The 9873-nt window shown below is 61.3% G+C and overlaps 1 protein-coding gene across 1 annotated transcript in view; it reads left to right on the forward strand.

Moving 5' to 3' along the window:
• The first annotated feature begins 8747 nt into the window (after positions 1 to 8747).
• Positions 8748 to 9873, forward strand: part of SLC7A1 (solute carrier family 7 member 1) — a 26958-nt gene continuing 25832 nt past the window's right edge. Inside the window, exon 1 of the mRNA XM_025047062.1 lies at positions 8748 to 8870. The gene's annotated coding sequence lies outside the window, so the exon portion shown is untranslated. The remainder of the gene's footprint in view (positions 8871 to 9873) is intronic.

Below are 9873 nucleotides of genomic sequence, written 5' to 3' on the forward strand. Positions count from 1 at the left end.
CAGGGCACATCGTCGTCAGCGCTGCAGAAACCAGGACGTTTAAATGCAACTAAAAATAAGGGGTTAAAGGCTCAGTCGTCATTACTTACGTTGTTTATGTTTACGTATTTTAGTTATACGTTTTTTGGTTTTCCGTCAGTTTAATCACGTCTAGGCAACTGCCTTCAGACCTTCCACCGTCTGAATTGGCACAGGCGGACGTAAGCAATGTGCGTGTTTCTGTTTTAAGCTGTGCGTGTGTGTAGTCCTTCGTCTCTTCCAGAATACCGTCTAACGAAAGCAGAGTCTTCGTTCCGAGCGCCCGCTGATCTTCACGGCACTGCAGAGATGGTTATTCACAAAACTTTGTACGGATCGGGAAACTGATAACAGCAGCAAACCGGTGCCACTCGCCGTGCGGGGCCCGGTGGCCCAGTGCAGGGCACGTGCTGATTCTTTGGACCCTCCCCAAACGGGAGCAGCGGCCAGTACTGTTGCGACCTGTGTCTTGCCCAGGGAGAAAGGAAACTTCTCAGAGAAGTTGTGTAACTTGCCCGAAGTCTTTTGAATCCAGTTTTATCAGAGATTTTCAGCTCCTTCCTGCCTGCCTCCTGCCTGCGGCTCCTTGACCTTCACGGTGGGGAGGCAGGCGGGGAGGGGCGGGTGACGTGAGTGTCGTGACCCCAGTGACAAGTGGCTTGCCCCAGTGGCACAGCCAGCGACAGGTAGGCCCTCGAGTCCTTCTCAGATCACTGAGCAGATATATAAGGAGACGCAAAAAATGTTTCTATCCAGCGTGATACTTCAGTTCAGCAAAATCGGTAACGTAGCTTGGCACATGTGGCCAGGCCTCGTCACCCAGGAGCACAGGACCCCGGCGTCCCCTCCATGCTGTGTTCAGGGTGGGCGGGGGGTGCTCAGGAGAGAGAGCTTCCTGTTACATCAGAAGACTGCCCCCCACCCCCTGCCCAGTCCTGACCTTTCTAAAATTTTTAACTTTCTGGGGGACGTCTGTGGACAGACTAGGTGCAGGCCATCGCAGGCCTGGTCAGCCACAGAGGCCAGTGCATGCAAGGCGAGGCCCAGTGCGTGGAGTGGAGTGGAGGGTTGGGACGGGGCCACAGCAGCCCCTTAGCACCCCAAGGAGCACCATGGAGCATCCCTGAGGCTGTCTTCTCATTCATGAAATGGGATCGTTTGCTGACTTTGTGCACACGAGGGGCCCAGCAGTGTCTGCAGCAAGCCAGCTGCTCAGACTTCACTACGTGGTGTGTTTTTTAACTGAGCGTTGGACTTTCTCAGGGCCTCGCTCGCTGTGGAGGCAGGAGGGCCAGGCCTCGGTGGTGTGCAGGTGTAAGGGGGCATTGTGCTTGCGGTGGCCAGGGCCGCCCGCATTCCCCAGGTGGCATCAGCAGTTGCAGATGCCCAGAGCTCGCCACCCGTATGGCTGTGGCCGTCAGGGCTCACGCAGGGACCAGGTAGCACTCTCAGATTAGCCCTGGTGAGTTAGTGAAGCTGCTGCTTGCAGGCAGGGTGGTCCCAGGAGTTGGCAGCCAGGGGAGTGAGGGTCCACTCTGAGCGGCCTTAGCCCCCGAGGCCGGAGGGTGGCCGGGAGGGTTAGGTGCAGGGTGCGGTGCTGAGGGGCGCTCTCCCATCAGAGAGGCACCCCCTCTTCCCACCAGTGCCGAGAGCATCTCTGAGCAGTGGCGGAGGAGGCTGAGTGGTCCCAGGGCAGACAGGACGGGAGCTCAGCATTGGGGACAGGGAGTCGCTAGATATCCACATCCTGGTTTGCTCCAGACAGGCCTCCATGCTAAGGACGCGGCCAGCGCGTGGGGCAGACCCCGTCTGGACAGCCTTTGGGCTGGTGGCTGCTTCATTCCCAGAGCATGTGCCCCAGAGTCACTCGGCGCATCTGGACTGGTAAATGCAGGTGTGGACGAGGCTGGCGCTTGGCAGACTGGTCCGGAAAGGGCCCGATAGCCGCTGTTTTAGGCCTTTTGGGTCACACGTGGTCTCTGTGGAATAACTGCCCTCTTCCTCTTTTTTTTTTTTAAACCTAACACTAAACGCCACTTTTAGCTCGAGGTCAGTGCAGAAACGGGCTGTAGTTTTTGGACTTGATCTCTGTTTCCGGAAGTGTGCTGCCTGCGGGGCGATTTTAGGGGTGCACAGACGCACACACGTGTCTTAATAGTACGTTCAATGCGCAAAAACAGGTGCCCGGTGCATCCAGGGCCCGCTGCCCGCAAGGCCCCTGCAGGAGGCAGATGGTGTCCCCGCCGCCTAACGCATGTCCTATTTCGGGCCGTTTCGGCGGCGCTCCGTTTTGTGAGAGAAATATAAAGTCTTCTCAAAAAAATGTTAAGTTACGGGAAGGTGGGTTCCTTTAAGGAATGGTGTCGTAGGTAGCCGTGCGCGTGCCGCCCACGCACAGCAGCAGCTCACGAGGGTGGCGTGCACGCCGGCCGGCCGGCTCCTTGTTCTGTGGCCTTCCTTGTAGTCTGTTGGGACCGGTCCCGCGGGTGAAAACGTTCTCAAGGAGAAATCTGTGAGACTTTAGAGCAGAAAACAGGGACAGAGCCGTTTTTAAACCGAGTCCTGCCCGGCAGCCGCGTGCGGGTCCCTGCTTGCCTTCTCCCCCTCCTGGGGCAGGCGGTCCCCTGGGTAGGGGGCCCTTGGGCATCGTCAGCCCCTGGCCATCGCATCTCCCTGACTGCCCGTGTGCAGGATTGCGGTGACACAGCCAGCGGTTTAGCCCCAGGAGAGGGATCAGTCTGAAGGCCCAGACACTCGGGGCCGTGGCGTGCAGGCGCTCGCTCCCCGGGGTAATTGCTGGGCTGGCGGCTCGCGGCCGCCCCCAGGGCTCGTCTGTCCCCACACGCTTCTTCAGAGCTGCCGCACCCTGGGGACACATCCGCCCATGTGGGGACGGACGGGCTGACACCTGCCTGCGGGGCGTGGTGCCCCGGGCTTGTCCGTGCCCACGGGAGCAGCGTGGACTTGCCTGCCAGGCGCGCTGGGCACACAGGGCTATGCCCGGCTTGCAAGCACTGGGCGCGGGCAGGGTGTCTCCTTCCAGCCAGCCCCCCGAGGTGGCATATCTTCCCCCTGCCCCTCGAGAAGCTGCGTTAAATGCCTTACCGCCCGAAGATCCACACCTTCTGACCATCGTTCTCTGGGATCCTGGGCCGTGTGCAGAGTGGAGACGGGGAGGAAGTGTTGCTTTCACAGCTGAAGTTGCGTGGAAGTTACCAGCTCTGCCCGGCACCGTTCGTGGGAAGCCCCGCGCCGTTCCCAGTGGGTGGGAAGCCCCGCACCGTTCCCGGTGGGTAGGAAACCCCCGTGCCGTTGCTGCTGGGTGGGAAGCCCCGTGCCGTTCCCGGTGGGTGGGCGCCTCTTAGCTGTTTTTTTTTTAAACAGCTCTATTGATTATAATTTACATGCCATACAATCGATCCATTTAAGTTATAAATTCAGTGCTTTCTATCGGGATGGAAACCAGAGTTGTCTCCAAGCGCGAGGGTGGTCCCTGTGTGTCACTAAGGTGGTCCTGTAATGCCGTGGCCCATGGCCCTAGGGGACCTGGCGGAGGTCTCCCGTGGGCCCTCGGTCACATCCAGCACCTCGCGGTGTGGGGTGGACTTGGAGCGGATGGGCTGACGGGTGAGCTGCGGCGCCACGTGGGCCGGCCTCATGCAGCCGGCGTCTCCTCTGTGAGCCGGGTGTCGTGGCCACACGTGTGAGCTTCCGGGCTCAGCCTGAGGATCGCATGACAGGACATTCCGTGCCTTACGAGAGGGCCCCGGAACGTGGCGGGCACTTCATCCAGATGCGAGCCATTGTCACTGTCCCTGTCCCTGGGGGCACGCTCGACTTTGGGCGTGTTGCTGTGGCTGGGGCACACTCAGGACTCCTGGGACGGTTGGCGAGGACACCTGGGTGGGGGGAGGGCCGTGATTTCCTCCCTCTCCCTCCCCACTCACCTTTGCCTTTTGCAGCCTGAGAGGGTTTCTGCATTAGACACCCACCCGTTGGTCCCTCCCACGCTTCCAGCTTAAGATTTCGGTTTTCAGATTCCCAGGAGTTCAAAGCGGAGGTTCACGGCTCATTGGCGGACAGAGCCTTCCTGAGCAGGAGGTGCGCCTCACCCCGGTGCTCCCCAGAACCGCAGAGCGGAGGCGTCCCTCCCACAGAAACGCCGAAACCGTTCGTGACAAGAGGACTTTGCTCTAAGGTGGCAGTGGGCCCTTCGTGGCAGTCGAGTCACTCGCCTGCCCCGAGCCTCTGCACCCCATCTGTGGAGTGGGGCTAGGGTTCCTCCTGGGGGTGCTGTGAGCACGTGCTGGGGACACGACGGGCTCTCGGCATAGGTGAGCCCGTCTCTCACAGGGTCCCGCCTCAGGGTCTCCGTGTCACGTGCGGTCAGCGTGTCCTGAGCTGCTCTGCACGATGCCCCACTCCCAGCCGCTCAGAGGTGGGAACCCGGATCCATAAGTGAAGCTCATCTTGGCCCAGGCCGCGTTTTGCGATCTTGTGCTGTTTTCATCATCCGCTGGCCTCTTAGTTATTCTCAGCCCTGGTTTGGGGACGTGAGGGGTTCTCCAGGGATGTGGTGACGCAGATTTTGTGATGAGGACATGCTCGTTTTGCAGACTTTGTGTGTAGTGTTTTTTTTTTAATAAAACGTTATTTAACAGTAATTATTAAGGCAGGTTCTCTCCTTCTCGATGGGGGCTGCGCTGTGTGCTGCGGGGTGGCCAGCAGCGTCCCTGGCCTCTGCCCACTAGCTGCCGACATCCACAGCCCTCCATCATGACAGCCACAATGTCTCCAGACGTGGCCAAGGTCCCTGGGGCCCAGATCGCCCCCCTGAGAACCACTGCCCTGTACCCTCTGACGGGGCCCTTCCCAGCCTCTCCCTTGCCTCCTCCTGGGCTTGTCCCCAGGAGATCTGTACTGCGGGAAGCGTGGCCTTCACTGGCCTGTCCAGCGCCCAGCTAAGGATTCTGTAGCCTTTGGAGAGGAGTATTTTGCATCTCTAAGGGAGGACGAATCATCAAATCATGAGTCCCCTGGGTGTAGAATGCGTCAGAGTAATTTTGATTATTGAAATTAGTTTTTGGAGAAATATCTGGCTGTTAACTTCCGTGACCATGTTTCCTTTAGAGTTTGGTATTTTCCCCCTAAAAAGCATCATGCAGCCACAAGAGCCTGTCTAGACTGTGTGGTCTTTCAGACAGCTTCTACATTTCAGCGTCGTCGTGGCCTGGGGGGTGGACAGACACTGTGTGGGTCCCGGAGTGGACACTGGAAGTTGGGAGACGAGGTGAGACACCCGCATTCTCGAGTGGACACTGGGACCCGTTCCCTGGCTTTGCTTGGGGACCCCTAGTGACAGCTGTAGACCCCACTGTCATCCGGCGAAAGACAGCACGTCAGCGCCGAGAAGCCGGGGGGTGGGGGGCGTGACGTGCGAGAGCTCGGGTTTCTGGACTGTCCCCGTCCGCGCTTGCGAGTGTGCTGTCGCAGAGGACAGGACAGGGGTCTGGGGATTTCCGGATAGATCCGCAGAGCGGAGATGCAGGACAGGACGGGGAAGAGGGGGCACGGCTCAGGCACAGATCTGGGTCCCGGGGTGACCCCGCTGGCCCGGCCTCGTGGTTCCAGGCGCTGCTCTGCACTCGGGTCGACACCGTCATCGTCTCTCCCTGCCCCAGGGCAGCCGTCCGCTCCGCTCCGCGGCGCTGCCTGCGGCCTCTTGGCCCACGGGCCTCTGTACCACACAGAAATCCCAGGCTGAAATTTCAAAGCTGTTCATGCCAAAGGAAGCACTTCATCACGCTCGTGGACGTTCCCCGGATGTCGCGTGTACACGCTTCGCATCAGCGTGACGGCGCCCCGTGGTGTGACGGCCACCCCTACAGCGTCTGCGTGCCTCCGGAAGCCCGTCACGGCGGCGTTGGCATGCCGCTTGCCACGTTTATGAAAGTGACGTCCTGTCCCTTAGGCCCGAACGTAGGTGGCATTCTCATCACTGTTTAGCAAGCGCATTTTCAAATCTGAAAAATGGGCTAAATTGGCTGGAACCTTCTCGGGTCAGAGAAGCAGCACCAGTGACCTTACCCCATGCGTCCTGACAATCGTGGCCCCGCTGCGTGGCTGGCCGGCGTTCCCGCGTCAGGGCTGAGGGCTGGGCGTGGACGGCTGTGGGCCAGGCCGGGGTTGCAGAGCAGGAGTCACCGTCAGGCCGGTCTGCGGCCCCCGGAGAAGCCGCGGTGGCTCTCCCGGAGCGTGCGGGGCCTGGCGCTGCCTGCGGTCTCAGGCTGCTCGGTGTCAGGGCCCACACATGCGGGCCCTGGGGACCCCCAGGGGCTTTGGCGTAGGTGGGTCGCGTGCATCGCGTGTCTGCTGCATTGCGAACCTCCGTGTGCTGATCCATTCACAGGTAACATCGGTAAGCCACTTTACACTGACAGAAAGGATGTTTTTATGGAAATATCTGCTTTCCAAAACAAAGACATTTGTAGGAGTGTCATCTTACCTCTCCACAGACCTGTGTCATGTCCTGTTTGATAGATTGCAGCTGGACTCTCACGCCTGCTGGAGGGTCAGCCGGGTCCAAGGTGTCCTTCTGGTTGAAGCGTGTAAAGGATGGTGGCCTCAGGCATGTCCTTGGTGGCCTTGTCAGATGATCATGGCTGTTCCCTTGACAGGACACAGAACTCACAGGCGGTAGCGGGTCCATGGTGGCCGGAACCACGCGTGTGGGCTCCGCCCTCGGCCGCCCACTCCCTGGGTGGGCGTCTGTCCCTGGGTGGGCGTCTGCCCCCTGCAGCAGCACGGTGCTGGATACGCAGGTCCAACAAGCCGACGCGTCCCGTCCTGCAGTGTCTCTAAGAGCCACATCTGTTAATGTCGCCGCCAGGGTCATGGGAAGCTGTTGAGATCTTGGTGATGGATGCATGTTTTCCAAAACTCTAAATTTTGTTTTGCCTGAAAGCTCAAGTCTCGTCATTGCAGCATAGATGGCCACTTGTTTGCCTTCTGGCCCTTTTTATTCCAGAGTTTTCTCCTGCAGGTGCCGTGCCCCCGCTCCCCACGCGCCCTGGCTTCCTTGGCTCGGCCTCAGGGGCTTGGACGGCCTCACCCCCAGCCCAGTCCCCGGCAGCCTCCAGCCTCGTTTCTATCCTTTGGTGGCTTCAGACGGCACAAGTTTATTTCTCACAGTTCTGGAGTGGGTCTCGCTGGCTCAGGTCACGGCGTTGTCATGGCTGCGTTTCCTTCAGGCTCTTGAGAGACAGCCTGGCTCCTCGGTGCTCCCCGCTTCCGTGTGACACAGTGCCCACCCGTGCGGCGGGGCACCTGTGTGTCATGTGACCTGTGCGTCACGGTGACCCGTGTGTCACACGACCTGTGTGTCCCGCGGGGCACCTGGGCCTCTGGCACCGCATCTCGTCTCTGCCCTAGGGTGCTCGGCCCTCGCAGGGTGCCACGCAGCAGCCGCGTGTCGACGGTTTTGAGCGTTTGGTTACGGGCCGTGTTTGAACGGACGTTCGGCCCTTGTCGTGGTGGCGTCACGGGCAGGTAGGAGGGTCATTCCTAGGGGTTACTGGAACACTCAGCGGTCGGGTGTTGTGGGAGCTACGAACAGCTCACTCGCACATGCTTCCTGAGAAGAGTGGCTGTTTCTGTACGGTTAAAGCAAGCATGGCGAGATGTCGGATGTCGGTGAGTGTGGAAGGGTGTGTACGTGCTCACTTAATGTCGACGCGGATGTTTCCGCAGTAGACAGTGGGGCGGGCGTCCCGGCCGTTGTCGGTCGGGGCGGCGGGGTCCCCGTCATCGTGGGGGGGGGCCAGTCACACCCTCAGGGCGCTCCGTGTGATGAGACCTCTGATCTCACGTCAGGCGCACGTCCCACGTATTCGGGACGCTCGACGAGACCCCTCGGGCTCCGGGGCGAGCGCGTGCATGTGCGAAGACCTCTGATCTCGCGTCAGGCGCACGTCACACGTTGTACTCGGGATGCTCGACGAGACTCCTCAGGCTCCGGGGCGAGCGTGTGCATGTGCGAAGGGGAGAAGCCGAGACGAGCAGACGGGGCTTCCCGCGGCTCACCCGCTCTCCCAGCGTGCCCCGGGGCTGGTCACCGACCCCACTCCTGCTGGGGCCGCCGGCCCCTCCCCCAGGCCTGGCCGTGGTGTGCGGGCTACACTGGGAGCGACCTGTGCGCGTCCGGGGCTGGCAGGGCCGTGGTGGCTCGGGGCCCCTGTGACAGCGGGTTCCGGAGCTCCATCGTGAAGTGCCGGCCGTACAGGTGGGAGCTGGCCAGTCCGCTAAAGGGGCCAGCGACAGTTTCCCGTGCGTGCCGGCCTCGGTTCTCGGCGCCGGTGTCAGGGCAGGGCTCAGTGCCGTCACGGCCCCCAGCACGGGCCTCGGAGCTCCCGCACCCACCTCCGTGCCCCGGGTCCGCGGGAACAGCCTCTGCGGGGTGCTGCGGTCGCATCCTTATTTGGAACGCGGTCACCGTTTGTAGGGGTCAAGAGGTAGAGCCTCTGGGTTGGCGGTCACTTCGTCCCATCTCCTATCTTCTCCTGGCGTCCCTCGGCGATGCCCCTGCCTGCTCAGTCCCCACGGTGCGGCCCTCATCCCCGGCCCATCGTCCCCGTCGGCGTGACAGCCTGGTGCTGAGCCACATTTCCAGCGCCACCTCCTCTGCCACGCCACAGGCTCGAGGTTCTGGCGCCAGCACAGCTGGGTCTGACGTCTCCTCTTTGCTTCTCAGGTGCCCGGAGCCCTCATCTCATCTCGTCCCCTGTGACACATCTGCTCCCAGACCCAGGCGGCCGTCGGGTGACGTGGTGACGAGGCTGTGCGTCGTGTTCCAGGTACGTCCGCCCGTCGGCACCCTGCGGGATGGCCGCCACTTCGTCCTGCTCTGGACTTGTGAAGGGCGCTGCCAGCTAACACGCTGAGCGGTCGTTCTCCAAACCGGCGACCGCCGTGCTCTCTGACGCCTCCGGCGTGTCCCCCCAGCGGGGCCCGGCCTGCTGTCACCGCGGCGCGTTCCCCACGCTCCTGCATTTCCTCCGTGGAGAACCATTACGGCCCCCAGATGTGATGCCTTCGCAGAAGGCCGGCCCCGGGGCGCGGCGGGGAGAGGCTGTGCCCGCAGCCTCGCTCTGCCCGGTGCGGATGCGGTGCTGCGTGGTCAGCAGTGGCTGGGAGGCACCTGCGCTCCCCAAGGTGGCCGCTGGCCACTCCACGGTGGCTGGTGGCAGTGCCGCCCGCGGAGCATCCAGCCGCGTCTCCGCCCTGGTCCCTGGGAGGGTGACGGCCGGCTCCGTTGTCTCCCTGATCTCTGGGTTTCACTCTGACCTGAGAATTCTCCGTGGCTTGTCCTTGGGTGTCGGTGCTGTGGGACGGGGTGTAGACCGGTGTTTGGGGCGGGTCCCTGGGCTCCTAGGTCTTGGGGGCGAGGCGTGCATGAGCCGGGCAGGGGCGCTGGGGAAGGCCAGGGCTAACCAGTGGGGCTCGCGTCCCCTCTCTCTCTCTCTAAGGAGATGAGCCCCAAGTTTTATCTGGTGCTTCCGCTTGCATTTGGCACAGGATGTCGTTGGGGAAAAAAGCGTTCTGCTGTTAAAATCCTCAATAGCTTCTGTTCCAGTTAGTTTCCAATTAAGAAAAAAAGTGGGTTCACTTCGCAGAGAGACAGTTATTATCGTCACTGCTCTAGCCATCACACAAGAACTCGGGGGCCGCTCTTCAGGTGTGACGGTGCGTTTGCGTTAAGAGCCTCCCTGACTCCTACTCTGCACGCCGACGTCCTCACGGTCCTCGGGCCAGCCCCAGTCCTGGTGCCGTCAGTGAGAACGCAGGCGGGTCGGGTTC

Source organism: Pteropus alecto, unplaced genomic scaffold, assembly GCF_000325575.1.
Source record: "Pteropus alecto unplaced genomic scaffold, ASM32557v1 scaffold80, whole genome shotgun sequence".
Lineage (NCBI taxonomy): Eukaryota > Metazoa > Chordata > Mammalia > Chiroptera > Pteropodidae > Pteropus > Pteropus alecto.